General features: G+C 34.4%; 1 protein-coding gene and 2 long non-coding RNA genes across 10 annotated transcripts in view; 2 read left to right on the top strand and 1 right to left on the bottom strand.

The window, feature by feature from the left end:
* Tank (TRAF family member associated NFKB activator) overlaps nucleotides 1-15,213 on the bottom strand; it is a 78,881-nt gene that overhangs the window by 30,918 nt on the left and 32,750 nt on the right. The gene's annotated exons all lie outside the window — the stretch shown is intronic.
* Nucleotides 3,198-15,213, top strand: part of LOC124105147 (uncharacterized) — an 84,926-nt gene continuing 72,910 nt past the window's right edge. The window contains exon 1 of the long non-coding RNA XR_006855655.1: nucleotides 3,198-3,351. This is a non-coding gene — a long non-coding RNA (uncharacterized LOC124105147). The remainder of the gene's footprint in view (nucleotides 3,352-15,213) is intronic.
* Nucleotides 8,532-14,238, top strand: LOC131424858 (uncharacterized). The gene is made up of 2 exons (XR_009228439.1): nucleotides 8,532-9,259; nucleotides 13,782-14,238. It is a non-coding gene; the product is annotated as an uncharacterized LOC131424858 (long non-coding RNA).

The following is a 15,213-nucleotide window of genomic DNA, read 5'->3' as shown; positions in this document are numbered from 1 at the left end:
TTAATTCAATAAATTAAAACAAAATAACCACATTTACCAAAATAGAAGGTGAACTTTTATAAGGATTATACTTCAAAAATGAATAACTGACAGAGTAATCTGAGTGAAGTCTTATATTAAGTTGACATTCCCCATAGAACTTTGCAAAGCACGTAAAACACATGCTTACTGGGGGAAAAATGAGATAAAGAATTCAAATATATTTTATCATCATGAACAAAAGAATGAGTCTTCTAAGTATACATGGACCACATGTTCAATGACTGACAGTCTCAGAATAGATCCTTAGGTGCTCAAGTCTCACCTAGGGCCAATCTACTCAGGATAAGGCATCTTATTCTTAAATAAATTCATATTCAAGCTACGGTAAATTGGCTGAAAGGATTCAAACATCTACATCAAATTCTTAATACCTTAAAATTATCTAGACCTCAACAGAGTAATCAGCATACACGTTAATCTTTTGTGCCTCCATGCATTTTGAACTTTCTCCAAAGAACTCAAAAAAGTTCTTCATAAACATCAATTACCTGTTTTTAACTATAAGCCTTCTATTGTGCAGAGATTGTTACTTACACAAAAAACAGCCCATAACAACTGTCTAAGTTATTTAAGTCTCAGTCATTCTTACCTACTTCTCCACTTTAATGAAGAACCCAAATGATCATATAGTTTCTCTTGTAATCTACTCAGAAAGCTTCTGCCAGTAAATTTTCATCATCTACTCTGACTTAAAAACATACTTTATGACATCTGCATGTAAAATTACAATAAGTGAATAATCCTGAAAATGTATTTAGTATATCCTGGAAAAAATAATAGATCAACAGTAATTTCAAGTTGAAGACTTGAACTATTTCTTAAGTCCCTTGATTACATATTATAAAGCTCAAATAAATTCTGCAATAATTAAAAAAATCCATCTGAAAGTTGCTAGCAGGGGAAAGAGAATAGCAATGATCTATATCCTCCACTGTGCTTTTCATATACTTCCTTATAGAAGTTATAGTCTGTGTCTGATTTCCCTCTAGATTCTATAAATTCTTCATGGGCACAGTCTATTTCTTCCTGATGTCTCCAGAAGATCACAGAATGCCTGGCATATATCGAGATGCTTAGCAAAATATTAATTGAATACACTTAATTGTTAATAAAATAGAAGAGAAAAAAGATATGCCTTCAGATATGAACTGAAGGAATGGAGGGAGAAATGGCTTTGCCTATACTCCAATGAGGAAAAAGGAAAAATGGAAACAAGGTCAGTATGTGAGTAAGACAAAGAGAATTTAAGTTTGAAGAGTGTGGATGTAAAAGACAATGTTTGAAGGCTTTTATGTGGGTGCAGGGAAGAAAGCTTATATTGTTAGGAAGTACTTTGAGGAGAGAAAACATATATTCAGAAAAGCATATAAAGCTTTTGACCACAGACAGGCTACGAAGAGTCTGGAAATAACTATTATATTAAATTGGGGGGGGGAGGACAATAGAATTCAGTTTATTTGCTAGGTTTGGAAACTAAGTGAAACGAGTTTTATCTTATTTTTATTAAATTATTTTGTTTACTGAACAAATCTGAATAAACATATAACCTAAAAAATCCTTAAAAGTCAAATAATTGTTGCATGGTCACAGTATTTTTTAAAAACAATACAATTACAAAGCAAGCGCATTCCAGTACTATCAAAGACCCCACAAAACAGAAAAATCACTAACAACCACATTGAAAATGTACAACAGCAATGTCTTGTCAACACTTCTGTACAGAGCACAGACATGACAGCTAAAACAGACAGAAGAGAAGATGCTTTTGACAGCCAGTGTGTGTGAATGATTCTTTGAGTCAGATGGCAGCAACAAGTTACCAACTAGGAGATCTGCATGACAACTAACCATCCATCTGTATCAAACACCATCTGGCCAAGATGACTCTGGCTTCTGTGTACTTGACACTCCTTCTAATTCCAAAGACTAGCAAAACAAGTGGTCTACCAGCATCTACAGAGCTAAACAGGTACTCAGGTACTTGTGTCATAAGATACATTACACTCTTTCTTAGTGTTTGAAAGCAAAATTTAAAAGAATTGTGATCAAATGAAGTATACACCTTAAATTTATTAAAAATGGTTGTCCATTTACACTCTAGACTATCACAAATAAAGCAAAAAGTTTATCTTAAGAATTGCCCTTTTACCAAGGCAAAATTTTAATCCTTCCTCTTCAAAACTAAGGCAACATATTTCCTGTAATTTTGGACTTACAGCTGTTCAAGTTTTCATGAGTTTCATAAATATTAAAATAGAGTTCTATAAATTGAATTTTTTCCTGATTCTGACATTGAATGTTCTCATTTTTCATATATTATAAAGTGCTCATTTCCTAAATAGGGAAAAAAGTTCAAGTGTCCTTCAGTCATCTGTAATACCCTAAATAGATCAAATATTATTTATTCTTATTCTTAAGAACTAATTCCAATAGTCTGAAAAATACCATGGCTTTCCTCTAATGATTTACTAAAGAATTTAATAAATGATGAATGGATTAAAAAATAGTCTCAATTTAAAAACCTTTCGAACTGCTCCAAGATTAACAAAGAGAATGAAAGGTTCGTTGAAGGATCTGCTTGGCTATAAATGCTCTCAATAGGGAGCTCCACAATTCATAAGGAAGATAATAAATTATTCCCAATAAAGAAAGAAACTAATAATCTTACTTTAGATAAAACTAATAATTTAGATGCATTCTAGTCAAACATTGGTAAGCTAATCATCAACTTCAATTTTAAGTTTTTTAAAAAGTATGAGATCATATAGCCTGTCTTACACATCTCCTTCTTCAACCATTCTCTGCCTAATAGGTTATAAGTCCTGCACACCCCTGACCTTCAGATCAAGACTATTATATAGAGATCTGTAATTTGACAGATATCAGATTTGATTATTTACTATTATGTGATAATACCACCATCAATTTCTCAGCATGCCAAGTAATAAACAATGTCCAGCTATTTTCATTCTATGATTCTGTTTTGGTCTTGATTTATTTGCCTCTTTGAACCTTTGACTTTTTTATCTTTGAAACGAAAATAATATTTATCTGAAGGATTAAAGGAGATGACATATAAAATATCTGTTACACATTAGCTTTTTGCAAATGTTTGTTCCCTTCCTTTAATAATGAGCCAAGTACATAGAGTTACCACTAGGTCAATGTTTAAAAGAGCTGTGAGGTTTGGGCCACTTCTGAGAGCTCCTGAAAGGACAATGTCTACTGGAGTTATGGGGGCAGAGCTGCCATGAAGACTCCAAACTGTTAAGGCTACAAGTGTGCAACTCCACCCTGGGAGAACCAAAGGTATGAGACTCCAAACTGGGAGAGCTGTATCCAGCAAAGCTTGTGGGTATAGGTGCCCAGAGCCTTGAGGGCTGCCCAGACCCACTTCAGTGTATGCAGAAGACAGGACATGGACTTGAGATTATTCTCAAGCCTCGAGATTCAATATTAGCCCTTCTGGGTTTTAGATTTGGTCAGAACCTGTTGTCCCTTTCTGCTTTCCTGCTATTTCCTTTTAGAATGGGAATGTCTGTGCTATGCCTGTTCTACCACTGTATTTTGGAATTACATCCCTTGTTTAATTCACAAGCTTATAGCTAGAAAGGAATATGCTGCAGGAGAAATTGTACCTTGTTGCACCAATAACTGATTTAGATGCTATTTAGATGAGACTTTAGACCTAGATTTTAAAATTTATACTGGAATGAGTTAAGACTTTTGGGACAGAATGAATATACACCATATACAAATATACCATGTATTTTTTTTTTTGAGAAAGACATGAATTTTGGGGGTCAGGGGCAGAATGCCATGGTTTGAATTTGTGTACCCTGCAAAATTCATGTTGAAACCTAATTCCCATTGTGATGATATTAAGAGGTGGGGCCTTTGAAGAGGTGATAAGGTCATGAAGGCTCCTCTCTAATGAATGAGATTAGGATTTTAAAAAGAACTATTTGCATGGGGTTCAGTCTTTTTTGCCCTTCTATCAGGACACAGTGTTCACACCCTTTAAATATAGTAGGTGCTCAATACATTTTGGAATAAATGTCATAATGTAAATATTTTTTAATAACAAATACTCTTGGATATATACACTATACTGACAACCCAAATTTCTGGAAATAAAAATATGGGAAAAACATACAATTATTTAAATTCTGATGGATAAAAAGTGAATTCAGCTAAGTACTAACAATGTAGTGTAAAAGAAAAAAGACTTTAATCAGAAAGCACCTTTATCTACTACCAGAACCTTCAACAGAGAATAGAAAAGAATAAAAAAAAAAAAAAAAGGGAGGGGAGGATCTTGTAAAAACAACATCAGTAAAGTAGAAGCAGGGGACCAAGGGAGAAAGGAGAATTGGAGAATGAAGTTAACCAAATTATGCTATGTGCATATACGAACATTGCATAATTTATTCCTATTTTACATATAAATATAATGCATCAATTAAAAATATAGAGAAGAAAGATCAAGAGAGTAGAGGAAATGATTCAGGGGGATGGAAGAAGGGAGGGAAAGATGAAGTGCTGGGAACTGATATGAAGAAAACTATGTTATATACATTTATAAAATATGTCAAAATGAACCCCACTAATATGTATAACCATAATGCACTGATAAATAAATTTAAAAACAATAAAATGCTTTATCACCACCAACACTTTACACAGCACATATTTTTTTTTTTTTTTTTAATTTTTTATTGTGGGTTGTTCAAAACATTACAAATTTCTTGACATATCATATTCCACACTTTGATTCTAGTGGGTTATGAACTCCCACCTTCACCCCATACACAGATTGCAGATTCACATCAGTTACACATCCATTGATTTACAAATTGCCATACTAGTGTCTGTTGCACAGCACATATTTTGTTGGAACAAATAAAGAAAAAAATGAAGGATGGTAGACAATAATGAGGCCATTTACATCTCAAGAGAAAGTGAAAATAAATTTTTTAAATGTGGTACCCACAATAAAGGTATTTTGTGCCTTTATGCATTCCTTTACAACATGTTTTAAAGCTTTTTTTTTAACTAGGTGTGATCATGTGACTAAATTCTGACTAATAGGATGTGAATGGAAGTGATCTGTACAAAAACTGGACATCAGAAAGCTGCTTTTAGCTTCTTCTCTCACCTTTCTCACTGGAAGGGAAATGGTAACAATAGAGCAGCTACTATAATTTCAGAGAGGAAAACCATATTTTAAAGATAGTAGAGTTGTTTTATTAGCCCTGTTCTACTCATTTTTGAACTGTTACATGAGAAAGAAGTTAATTTTTCTATTATTTCAGCATTGTATTTATTGGACCCTTTGAAACAGCAACTTATTCTGTATGAAAGTTAATTCCAAGGTCAAGCCAACTCTACCATCCTATACTCCATACCCTATATAATAATCTTTTATTCTGTAAACATATTAAAAGCTGTCTAAGTCAGGGCTTACTTAGATTGCAATATTATTTTACTTTGGGATAGACAGAAGACCTCTTAGTGTAGGTAAAAATGAATGCTTACACACTGAAAGAAACAGAATAAGCAACTGGATGTGGTGATGTATGCCCATAATCCCAACTATTCAGGAGGTTGAGGCGGGCCAATCGCTTGAGCCAGGAGTTTGAGACTAGCTTAGGCAACGTAGAAACAATAATAAACAAAAACAAAAACTAACAGAATAAACAGTATTAGACTATGAGCTTTTTATTTCCTACCCCCCAGTGCTGGGAATCACAAATCAAAGCCAGTTCCTCACGTATGCTAGACAAATGCTCTACTATTGAATTACACTCCCAGCCCTTGATCTATTTTTGAAAAATTATGACTCAAAAAGATATATACCAAATTGCTAAGAATGATTAATCTTGGGGAGTAAGAGAGCAATATTACTTCATATTCTGTACATCTTAAATTATCTACTTTTTGGAATAAGTATCATTAAGGCCAACATGAAATTAAAGCCAACAATATCATAACAATCACTTATCGGCCTTATTTATTTTTACCTCTCATATCATTTTGGGTGCCTTTGCTTGACAGAATGCTCTTGAATGGATATAGTATACTAACTCAAAGAGGAGACTTAAAAGTTGGTGAGTTTGTAATAGATAGATGACAGATGAAAAGCAATAAAACACAGCTAGTAATATGAACCAGACCAATGATTTAGTCTATTTTTATAATAATTTTTTAAAAAACTGTGACATAACAAAAAATTTAGCATTTTTACCATTTTTAATTATAGACTTCTATGACAGTGAATACAGCTGTATTGTTGTGGGACCATCATCACCATCTATCTCCAGAACTTTTTTTTTTTTTAATCTTTCCTAATTGAAATTCTGTGCCAATTAAACATCATTTCTTCATTCCTCTCTCCCCCTCAGCCCCTGGCAACCACCCTTTTACTCTATCTTTATGAATCAGACTACTCTAGATACCTCACGTAAGTGGAATATTGGAATATCTGTCCTTTTGTTATTGGCTTATATCACTTGGCGTAGTATCTTTAAGGTTTCATATTGTAGCATATGTAAGTATTTCCTTCCATTTTAAAACAGAATATTATTCTGTTGATGTACATACCATGTTTTGTTTATCCATCCACTCACTGATAAACAGCTAAGTAGCTTCTACTTTTTGCCTATTGCGTTGCAATGAACACGGGTGTATAAATATTTGTGTAAGTCCATACTTTCACTTCCCCGCCCATTAGTGGTGATGGAACCCAGGGTCTTGTGCCTACTGAGATATATCCCAAATCTTCTGTTTACACTTTTTTTGGGTCATCTACTCAAGAATGAAACTGGGGGACTGTATGGCAATTTTCTAAAGAATTGCCTTTCCATTTTCCACAGTGGCTATACCATTTTACATTCCCACTAACAATGCACAGGGATTCCTATTGTTCCACCTCCTTGCCAACACCTTTGTTCTGTTTCTGCATAACAGTCATACCAATGGGTAAGGTGGTATCTCATTAATCTACTTTATTCTTTAGTTGTCTCTGCTTTTGGTACCATATCCAAAAAATCAATGCCAATCCAGTATCATGAGAGTTTCTCCCTATGATTTATTCTAAGAATTTTATTGTTTTAGCTCTTACATTTAGTTCTTTTAACTGTTTTGAGTAAATTCTTGTAAAATAAAGAAAGGCAGTAATCTACTCCAACAACACGGGATTTCTTTTTATAGACTGGCATCTTCTTTAATTTTTTTTTTAAACAATGTCACATAGTTTTCAGTATACAAGTCTGCCACCTATTTGGTTAAGGTTATTCTTAAGCTTTTATTTTTTCTAATGCTATTATAAATGTAATTTTTTCTTTTCTGACTGTTTATTGCTAATGTACTAAATTTTTCCATATTGATTTTGTATCCTGCAACTTTTCTGAATTTATTACAATAGGTTTATTTATTTTTAATGTGTGTGTATATCTCTCTGTGTGTGTGCATGTGTATGTGTGTGCATGTGTGTGTATGTTGACTCTTTTAAGATTTTCAACAGGTAATTATGTAAACAAATTTATTTATGCTCTGGCTAGGAATTCCAGTACTAGGCTGAATAAGAAGTAATGCAAATACATATCCTTATCTCATTCCCAATCTTAGATGAAAGCTTTTTAGTCTTTCATACTGAAATATGATGTTAGAGTTTTTCATACATAGCTTTTATTATGTGGAAGTCATTTTCTTCTATTCCTACTTTATGTTTTTAATCATAAGAGTGTTAAATTTTATCAAATGCTCTCTTAACCAATTGAGATGACGATGTCATTTTTTTTCTTTAATTCTGTTAATGTGGCATAGTGCACTGACTAATTTTGGATGTCCAATCATCTTAGCATTGTAGGAATCAATCCTACATGGTCTTGGTGGCTAATCTTTTCAATATGCTATGAATTTGGCATTCTAGTAATTTGTTGAGGATTTCTGCATCAATATTATTTTAATAGGCTTCTTGACTGCTGTGACCAAGAAGCCTGAAAAGAACATCATGGAGGAAAAGTTTATTTGGGGCTCATGGTTTCAGAAGTTCAATTTATATATGGATAACTCCATTGCTGTGGGCCCAAGGTGAGGAAGAACATCAAGGCGGAAGGATCTGGTGGAGGAGCAAAGCAGCTCAGGACCAGGCAACAAGGAAGCAGAAAGGAAAAAAAAAAGAGTTCTGTTCACCAGGGATAAAAAATATACCTCGAAAGCACGCTCCCAGTGACCTACTTCCTCCATACATACCCTACCTGCCTACAGTTACTGCTGAGTTACCTTTATCCATGGATCAACGCACTAATTAGATTTAGGCTCTCATAAACCAATCATTTCACCTCTGCACTTTCCTGCATTGTCTCACAGATGAGCTTTTGGGAGATACCACATATTTAAACCATAACAAATATTATCTCAGTTTGCTTTGTAAATTATCTGGTCTTAAACATTCTATTACATAACAGTTACATTATAAAATAAATTTTAACAATGAGTTTTAGAGTAGACAAATATTCAAATTATGGTAAATATTAATAGGGGATATTAGTCTGAGGTGTTTTATTCTTGTAGTATCTTAGCTTTGTCTGTTACAACAGAATGTCTGAGACCAGATAATTTTAAAAGAATAGAAATTTATTTCCTTACAGTTCTGGAGGCTGAGAAATCCACAATTAATATGTCAGCACCTGGTGAGGGTCTTCTTGCTGCATCAGCATATAGTAGAAGGGCAAAGAGAGGATTAAGAGGGATCAATCTCACCCTTTCAAGGTCATTAGTCACCTCTTAAAGGTTTTGGCTCTTAATACTGTTATTGTGCTATCTTTTTGTCACTGTAACAAAATATCTGAGAAGAACATGTTAAAAGAGGAAAGATTTATTTTGGCTCATACTTGTAGAGGTTTCAGTTCATGGTCAGTTGGCTCCACTGTTTAAGGTCTATGATAAGGCAATATATCATGGTGGAAGAGTGTGGTAGAAAAAAGCTGCTCATCTCATGATGCTGGGAAGCAGAGAACAGAAGGAGCTGGGGAGAAGATACAGTCCCCAAAGACATGCCCTCAAGGACCCACTCCTTTCACCTAGATCCTACTTTCTACATTTCCCACCACCACCCAATAGTACACTCAGTCATGACTCTCTTTTCTGAATCTCCACAGGTCAACTGACTTACCTTCCTTTCCTTCCATCAAATGATTAATCCACTGATGAGGTAAGAGTACTTATGACCCAATTGCTTCCCAAAGCCCTGGGTCTGAATATTGCTGCACAGGGAATTAAAACTTCCAACACATGAGTCTTTGGTGGACTTATTAGATCCAAATCATAACAGTTACATTATAAAATAATTATATAAATATATATATTTGTTGTGGATGAATACATAGTCTCTTTATTTATTTTTATGTGGTGCTGAGGATCAAACCCAGTGCCTCACATATGCGAGGCAAGCGCTTTACCACCGAGCGATAGCCCCAGCCCTACAGAATAAATTTTAACAATGAGTTTTAGAACGGACAAATATATTAAAATCATGGCAAATATTAATAGGGGATATTAGTCTGAGGTGTTTTATTCTTGTAGTGTCTTTGGGCTTTGTCAGGACTTTTATATCCACATTATTGCTCAATTTAGGAGGTTTTCAGTCATTATTTCTTCAAATAACTCCTGTGATCCTCTCTCTCCTTTTTCTCTTTCCAAGACTCCTAAAATGTGTATATTGGTACACTTGATGGTGCCTCAAAAGTTCCATAGGCTTTTACTTTTTACTTTTCTTTAGTCTTTTTCTTCTCAGATTCCATAATTTCATATGATTTGCTTTCAATTCCATTGCTTCTTTATTTTACCTGTTTGAATCTGCTACTGAACCCATTTAGTGAAACTTTCAATTCAGTTACTATAATTTTCAGCTTCAGAATTTAAGTTTTTATTAAATTAGTTTTTATCTCATTGTTGATGTTCTCATTTTTTATCGTTGCTTTCCTTTAGTTCTTTGTTTATGCATTCCTTTAAATTTTTAAGTATATTTCATACAGTTGTTTTGAGGTCTTTGTTCAGTAAGTCTAATATGTTTTTCTTGAGGTACTCTGGAAATTTACTCTGAATCTGTGAATGGCTGTTTTCCTGTTTTGTTGTATTTCTTGTTATCTTTCTTTGGAAAACTGAGCATTTAGAAAAAGAGCTAACTCTTCTAGCATAGTCTTTGCAATCTGATGTGAAAGGCCTTCATTAACTAGCAGGCCCCTGTCCCTGGAGGTCAGCTCAGAATGAAGGTTTAAGGTCTTCTCAGGCCCTTTCTAGCATGGTCCTATCTGGACCTTCTTTTTAACTTCTGATTGTCTGTGGCTTCTTATAAATGCATTAAATTTTCCCCAAATCCTACCCCAGCTTTGTCTTGATATCTTATATATTCTATGGTAATCCTTTATTCTCCTATAATTGTTTACCCCTATGTGTTTGCAGGCCTGAATTACTTCTTCAGTTTTCTTGAAAACTGATGTCCAGCCTGAGATCCAAACTATGCTACCATTCATGGCTCCTGAGTTCAGGGAAGGCAGAAAATAGTCCTTTAGGCAGCCCACAGACAAACTAGAACATGCAAAAAGTTCTGCTATGCTTCTTCTTTTCTCAGGAAGAGAACTAGGAACTGAACCATTTTCTCCCAACTACACCATGCTATGCTGAGATGTTGGGGCAAGGTCAAGAAAAAATGCCATTTTGATGGTAGATGACCTCATCTTATACTTCATAGAAAATCCCTCTAATTTTCTGCCACTACCTCTACAAACTTATATTCATTTGTGATTACTTTTTAATCTTGTTCCTTCCAGTCCTGAGAGAAAAAGGTGTTTGCTTTCTGCTCATGGTCAATTTCTTGATGGTGCCTCAAAAGTTCCATAGGCTTTTATTTTTTACTTTCCTTTATTCTTTTTCTTCTCAGATTCCATAATTTCAAATGATTTGCTTTCAATATCATTGCTTCTTCTCTTTTCTGAATTTCTAGAGGTCAACTGACTACCTCCTTTTCTTCCTCTTACTGATCCTCTCTTCTGTCCTACCAATATTTGAACACCTACATGCTAGGTACTGGGGACATAACAGTGAATGAGACATGGACTCAGGCCTTATAGGAGTTTACTTTCTTATTCAGGAGACAAACAGATTTAAATAGATATAATGTCAAAGTAATATATGCTCTGAAGGAAAATAAGCAAGCAGGGTTAGAAGACGGAGAGTAACAGAGGCTGCTCTTGCATTTAAAAGATGATTAGGAAAAGCTTCTTTGAAGAGGTAGTATCTGAGGAGCAACATGAAAGCAATAATGGGGAAACCAAGGAAATATCCAAAGGATATCCAAACCACTCCAGAAAAATGGTATAGCAAACATAAAGGCCCTGAAGCAGGAATATATCTGAATAATAGCAAGAAATTAATGTGTGGAAAACTGTGAAAAGCATAGAGAAAAAGACAAAGTGTTGGTCAAGAGTCAAATTTTACTCTTCCCTGGTTACCCATAGAAAGGATTTTGAAAAAATGCAAAAGTTTGAGTAGGAGACTGATAACATTCAAACAGTCTTTTCTAAGAATCACTCTGGCCGTGTGTGGTGGCTTGCATCTGTAATCCCAGCTACTTGAGAGGCTGAGGTAGGAAGATCTCAAGTTTGAGCCCAGCCTGGGCAACTTAGAGAGACACTTGTCTCAAAATACACAAAGGGATGGTGATGTAGCTCAGTGATACAGCACCCCTGGGTTCAATTGCCAGTAGTGAAGGAAAAAAAAAAAAATCACTCTGGCTGTTGTGTAGGGAATTGACTGTAGGAAGGCATCAATTATTTTTTCTCCTCTTCTACTTTCAAACTTTCTCTTCTGTCTACTGTATTATTCTACAACATCATTTCACTCAACTTACAAGAAAGAAAAAAACCAAAAATCCTATGTCAACTTATTTCTTTTCTTCACAGTCAAGCCTTTTGACTATATAGTTTACAGTGCATTTAGTCCTTCATTTCCTAATTCTTCTCAGTCTACTGCAATCTGCCTTCCATGCTCCACTTAACTGTCTTCATAAATGTCAATAATCTCAATTCAGCCAAATGAAACGTATGCTTATCAGGCATCATCTAACTAGATCTCTTAGCTATCTGTTACTGCGAACTACCACATTCTTCTTGAAATTCTTTTCCAATGGCTTCTATGGTATCACTCTTTGTTAATTTGTTTCCTTCCTTTTAGTGGTTTTTGTTAATCTCCTTAATGGTTCCCCCTTCTAAATGTCTATTTCTAAAAATACTGATGTTCTCTAGGCTTTCTTCCTATGTCTCTCAACTGCTTAATGTTCTGAATCTCTAGAATCAGAAAGCCAACTGGTTTGCCTTCTTTCCTTCCTTTTATCCTCCTCCATTTCTGTCCTTCAAATACACCTTCAACCTATATACTCTAAATGGGAAATGTTATTCACATTTAAAGCTACAAAAAACCCCATTTATTTATTACTGCAACTATTATCTCCAACTCAAAAGTCTTTCTAGGCTTCCAGATCCATGTTTAAACCATCCATTTTCATCTGTATAATGAAATTATACAGATGAAAATGGATGGTTTAAACATGGATTATTCACATGGAAATTCACAGGTAATGAAATTTATTAACTAAAACCTAATTATACACAGTCTTATTTCCCCATCCCCAAATCTACACCTTCTTCTGTACTCTTGATTTCAGTCATCAGCACCACTTTTAATCTGGTCATTGATTTTAGATTCCTAGGTATCATTCCAGAGTCTATGCCTTCACTCTCAGAAATGGCCTACATTCAGGTGCCACCTACTTTCCAATGTATCACCTAAAGAAATTTTAGATCTCTTCTCCAATTCATCCCTAAAATGCTTAATTAGTTTAGGTCCTTATTTTGATGGATTGAAAATGATTGTCTTTCATTTTTTTCTTTTTCAAACCAAAGTATAATATGTAATACATATACTTAATACATATCAATGTATATTTTATATGTAATTGTATATTAAGATTTAATTTTGTATAAATACAATTATTAGAGTGCTTAAAGTGCAACTGAGGTTGCCACGTAGTTTTATATTCCTTACTCCTGGAACAATGCTTAGAATAAAATATGTTAATGTTGAGCTAAATTCAACATTGTTCTGTATCCTACCTATCTCTATCTCACTAATAAAGACTTTTCTAAGGAACATATTAATCTTTAAGTAATTTTTCATTGAATAGGATACAGTATAAACTAGTTAGCTATGCTCCTTATGATCAGGCCATAATCTATCCTTGTAGCTATTTTGCTTGCAATGTCCATCATTCATTTTGAAGCGAGAGTACCACCTGTGGTACATGCAAAGCACCACACATATTGCTCCTCCAACTTGTAGGACCCTTCTACCTTAGTTTACTAAACTTAATCTTAGTCCAAATATTAACTCACATGGAGCTTATGACCTGATCTAAAAGATGAATTAGGTGCCTCTTCTCTATGCTCATATATTATCCTGCACTGATCTTTACTGTTATACTTTCACTTCAGTAATTACTACTGATCATCTTTTTATCCTTTATTATATAATAAAATATTTATTTTATTCATCACTTATTTGAACTTTTAAAAGTTCCTTAAGGGCATCAATGTTTGTTTTCATATTTTCTTTTCTTTTCTTTTTTTTTTTAGAGGGGGAGAGAGAGAGAATTTTTAATATTTATTTATTTTTTTTAGTTTTCGGCAGACACAACGTCTTTGTTTGTATGTGGTGCTGAGGATCGAACCCAGGCTGGACACATGCCAGGCGAGCTTTTTTTGGGACTATACCTAAGACCACTACCTTGACTTTACTATAAAAGAACAGACAGCATACTTTCTTCCTTCATTCACTATTGAGTACATGACAAACATCAATTTAAATTTTTTTCCCTTTTTCTTTATTTGGGATATATGCTTAATGTGTAAATCTTCTTTCATGGTATGATAAGGGATTAAATTACTAGCTGCTTACCACATTGGCCAGTACAAGAAAAATAGGAGTTAAAAGACAAATTTCTTTTTCTTCCTTAACCTAACAATATCTCAATGTTCTATTTTCCTAATCCTACATTTCTAAAACTTTTCTAGGACACATGTAGAATTGCTTCTTAACCCAATTGTAAAACAAAACAATAAAGGCTGTTTTTTTTGTTGTTGTTGTTATTGCTGTTGTTTTTTGCTTATTTTTTTTACAAGTGAATATTCCTTATACTTGTGGAAAGAATCAGAAATCCAAATTCTAAACTTAATTGCAATAATTTTCAGAAGACTCATCATATCATCCCTCTCTTTCTACTATCCACCTCTAATGAAGACCGATAGTGGGCTGGGGTTATGACTCAGTGGTAGAATGAGTGCTTGCCTATCATGTGTTAGGCTATGTGTCTGATTCTTAGCACCACATATAAATAAATGAATAAAATAAAGTCCATCAACAACTGAAAATTACCTATATATAAAAAAGAACTGATAGTCTATAAGTCCACTTATTAATATAATGTGTATTCTTTAGTAAACCAAGAGGAGGATCACAAAGAAAAATGATGGTTTCTGAGGAATGCAAGGACATATAATATAAGCATTTACCAGTATATTATCAACTAGAAAGGAGAAAGGGAACTGTGTAGTTCTATGCTGTATTTATGAAACAAGTAAGAATTAGTGTATTTCTTAGACTTCAAAATGTTATAGGCTAGTAAAAATCATTCTTTCTTCTTATTCTATGCTGAGGGCCATTGCTAAGTAAGAATGACGCATGGCATGACCCAGGTCATTTGCAGTGACATTGCATGTAAGGTGACCTTGCTCAAGGACCAGGGTGGATCCGGGTTTAGGGCAGATCGGGGTTTAGGGCAGATCGGGGTTTAGTTCCCGGTTTAGGAATAGGGCGTATCCTGCTGCCTCAGGCGCGCCTGCTCCTTGAGTTCTTGGGGGATTGAGAGAGTATTTGAGATTTGGCTCAGAATGTGGATTTCCCCCAGAACGTGTGTAGAGTGCCGGTGTGAGTTCGGGAATAGAGAGTTGCTGTTTGAATCTACAAGGCTGTGAGTGGCTCGTGATTTTGTGCCCAGCCAGACTGTGGCAATTCTATATTTATTTATTTTTTTTAAAATATTTTTTTAGATGT

The sequence above is a fragment of the Marmota monax genome, unplaced genomic scaffold (genome assembly GCF_021218885.2).
Source record: "Marmota monax isolate L192 unplaced genomic scaffold, Marmota_monax_Labrador192_F-V1.1 WCK01_AAM20220418_F8-fsc00129, whole genome shotgun sequence".
In the NCBI taxonomy this organism is placed as follows: domain Eukaryota; kingdom Metazoa; phylum Chordata; class Mammalia; order Rodentia; family Sciuridae; genus Marmota; species Marmota monax.
Note: the sequence above shows the minus strand (reverse complement) of the source record. Positions and strands in the feature narration are given on the sequence as shown.